General features: G+C 38.8%; 1 pseudogene; it reads right to left on the reverse strand.

Annotated features, from left to right (window-relative positions):
- Positions 1-282: 282 nt before the first annotated feature.
- Positions 283-402, reverse strand: LOC134929885 (5S ribosomal RNA; annotated as a pseudogene).
- Positions 403-3,969: the final 3,567 nt, after the last annotated feature.

Consider the following 3,969-nt stretch of genomic DNA (forward strand, 5'->3'; position numbering starts at 1 on the left):
AAAACAATGTAATCACCATAGTAACAATTCCTAGAGTGGTTTTATGATATAAATACGTGAAGTGTTTCATCAATAATAACGTGCAGATTTATAATTATAAAATATATAAATAGTATAAATATATAAAATACTAATATTGAGACAGATAATATGGTTAATTAGTGGTGTTTAATGTGTTGGTGATATAGGTACAGACAGTATTTAGACAAGGCCAGGGGTAGGTTCATATATGTGAAATTGTGATAATGACTAGCTCATGTAGGCTTTTAATATATAGTTTTTTATTTACAGTACCTGATATTCCCAGATGGTCTCCCTAGTCTGGTACTGATCAGGCCCGACACTGCTTCGCTTCCAAGATCGGGCGAGATTGGGCATTTCCAGTGTGGTTTGACTGTAATAATTACTTACCATACATGTGTCATATCTCAAATAGAGTGGATAGGGTTGGGTGGGAAGGGGGTGGGAGGTCGGTGGGGGGGGGGGATGGGAAGGGTGGAGGGCTGGGGCGGGGGGGGGGGGTGTAGTGTGTAAGTGGGGGGTGGAGGCAATGAATGTGGAATGGGAACCGGCGGAGGAAGTTATAAAGGAGGTGATTGGGGTAACTGAATCGTGATTAAATAAATAAGGAACAGAGGGTTGGAGTCCAACCGTAATGATGGCACCAGAGGGTTCACAGGAACGGAGCAATTTCGTAATAGTCATTGAACCCCTTAGGATGGAGTGTCTGCAGTTTGAAGATCCAAAACATTTCTCTGCGTGAAAGTTTATTTGCCAAGTCTCCTCCTCTTTCTCCCAACTTTACTAGTTCAATTGCCTTAAAAGTTAAGGCCTCCGGGTTGGAGTTGTGTGCCACCTTGAAATGTTTGGATACAGCGTGATTCTCCATTTGATTTTTTATGTTGCGGATGTGTTCCTGAATCCTTATTTTCAATGGTCTCTTTGTCTTTCACACGTATTGTTTTCCACACTCGCATTCCAAGAGATAGATAACTGATTGGGTATTACAGTTAATAAAGTCTTTGATTTTGTACACTTCTTTTTTCTCCATGTCTGTGAATGTCTTCCTCACTGGATGTAGGTACCTGCAGATGTTGCATCGGCCGCATTTGAAGGATCCAGTGCATTTTGGCAATCGTGCACTTTCTTCTGGTTCCTTACGTAGCATGCTTGGTGCTAGAACATCCTTAAGGTTCTTAGATTTTCTGAAGATTATCTCGGGGCGGGGAGGCAGAAATTCTTTGAGGACCGGGTCCATTAATAGGATGCCCCAGTGTTTACTAAGTGAATCTCTAATGGATTTCTCATGGCGACTGTAAGTTGTAATAAACGAAACGGAATCTTTTTTCTTATCCTTAGGCTTGTATTCTAGTAATGTTGATCTCTCCAGGGCCTTTGCTTTAATAGCTGCTTCTTCCAAGATATTGATAGGATATTCTTTATCCTCAAATCTACTTTTGTACTTCTCAATTTGTGTTTCGCATTCTTCCTGGTTACTGCAGTTTCTTTTTATTCTGTTAAATTGGGAGAAGGGGATGTTATTTTTCCATTTCTTTAGATGATTACTTTTGTACTGAAGGTAACTATTTGTATCAACCGGCTTGATGAAGTTCTTGGTTTCAATTCTTCCATCCTTCCCTTCTAAAATCAGATCCAGAAATTCAATGGATTCTTTACTGATTTTTGATGTGAAGATAAGATTGAGCTCATTCTTACTCAGGAAGTCGACAAATTTATAAAACCTTTCTTCTGAGCCGTCCCAGATGATTAAAATGTCATCTATGTAGCGACGGTAAAAAATCAGATGGTTCTTAAAATCATGATTGCCATAGATAAAATTCTTCTCCCAACTGCCCATAAAAAGATTAGCGAAACTCGGTGCAAAAATCGTCCCCATAGCGGTCCCGCATCGCTGCAGATAAAAGTGATCTAAAAATTTAAAATAGTTGTGTTGCAGAATAAAAAACATAACATCGCAGATAAAATCTTTGTGAGTCGTTGTTAATGAGGTATCAGTTTCCATGAAGTCTCTGCATGCAGTTACTCCTTTTTCGTGGTTAATGCAGGTGTAAAGCGACTGAACATCTATTGTTGCCCACCTGAACGTGTTTTTCCATTCAAGATCTTTTAAGGAGTTCAACACAGCGGTAGTATCCTTCAGGTATGATGGTAGTTCTTTTACATAAGGTTTGAGGAAAACATCTACATATTCCGATAAATTGGATGTAAGTGAATCAATACCCGCCACAATAGGTCTTCCGGGCGGGTTTTCCAAGTTTTTGTGAATTTTGGGCAAGAAGTAAAAGATAGGGGTAATGGGGTCTGATTTCATCAGGTATTGGAACTCTTCCTTAGTGATGACGTCTGTACGTAGACCGCGCACCAAAAGTATTCTTAATTCATCAACAAAAATATTTTTGGGAACACTAGATAATTTGGTGTATGATGCCTCATCTTCAAGTAGTCTCTGTGCCTCGTTGATGTATTTCTTGCGGTCCATAATGACCAGACCCCCCCCTTTGTCAGCTTGTTTTATCACGATTTCTTGATTCTTCTGTAGTTTCTTCAGAGCTTCTTTTTCTCGGTTAGTGATGTTCCTCTCTTTAATTGTGTTCAAGTTGGTATCACATAGATCCTTTTTTACCATCTCATAGAAGATATTCACATTACTTCCTTTTGATTCTAACGGATAAAATTTTGAGGTTGGTTTTAGACCTGACTTCGATTGATTTTCATAGTTACTGATAACAGCATCCTCTTTCCTCAAGAAATGTCTTTTTAATGTCAGTTTTCTAACGAATTTATTCAGATCGATGAACGTTTCAAATTTGTTGAGACCCCCTGTGGGTGCGAAAGTAAGGCCTTTGTTGAGTAAGGATATTTCCGGTTGCGACAGTGTGTGTTGTGAGAGATTAAAGATTCCTTTTTCCTTTGTGTCCATCAGTTCAATGTTCTTTTCTTGTTTTCTCTCCCTCCTACCGCCCCGTCTTTCTCTTCTTCTGTGTATCTTCTTTTGAGAGGTGATGCGAGGCGTATGTCTTCCTTCAGGGAGTTTCTTGGGGCTTCTTTTGGTCTTGTTCCTCTTCTTTGGGCCAAAAAAGTCTGGTCACTGTTGGAGTTTATTCTTTGTAGTGTAGTGAATCTGTTCTGCATCCTTAGAGTAGGAGATGGTGTGTTTACTTCTTGGTTTCGTGATGGTTTCCCTTTAACTGGTACTGTTTTCCAATACTGTCTGTCTGTTCGATTGGATTGTTGATTGACGGTTCCGAACCTGCTCCAATGTTTTACTTTTCCCTGTTCATAGTCTGTTTTGTCCCTGAGAAACTTTTTCTCCTTGTTCTTTGTGACCTCTTCTTCAACGCGTTCCATTTTCCTTTTAAGAACCTTTTCATTAATTTTGTAGTCCTCTTTATCTTTAAAAGGTTCAAGTTCTGTTTCTTTACACTTGATATTCTTCTCCAATTCTAGGAGGGAGTTCTTCTTTTCCTCAATCAAAAGTTTCATTAGGTCAATGGAACAATTGTGCAATGTTTTATCCCATTTTTCTAAAAAGACTGCATCAAGGTTGCCGAATGTGGGTTGCTTTAGGAGTCTAAGCCCCCTGGGTATTCTGTTCACCGTAATATAATGTTCTAGACCTTTGATATCCCACCATGTTTTCACTTCTTTGGTGAGGAGTCTTTCAATACCCCAAAAAAGATCATCCAAATCACATGGTGGGGAGGTTTCATTAGATTGTTCTTTTTCATTAAATATTTTTTGGCACCAATTTTGTCGTTTGGTTGCCCGGTCTGAGTTTCTCCACATTTCTAGATAATATTGTAATACACCAGGCCGCAATAAAAAGTTACCAGAAGTAAAACGGATATGGAGGAGTTATTGCGCCACTTGTGTTTGACAATTATTAAGAATAGAGAATAATATATATAAAAAATATATATAAAAAAAGGTGTGAAGTTAAAAATAGAC

Source organism: Pseudophryne corroboree, chromosome 5 (assembly GCF_028390025.1).
Source record: "Pseudophryne corroboree isolate aPseCor3 chromosome 5, aPseCor3.hap2, whole genome shotgun sequence".
In the NCBI taxonomy this organism is placed as follows: domain Eukaryota; kingdom Metazoa; phylum Chordata; class Amphibia; order Anura; family Myobatrachidae; genus Pseudophryne; species Pseudophryne corroboree.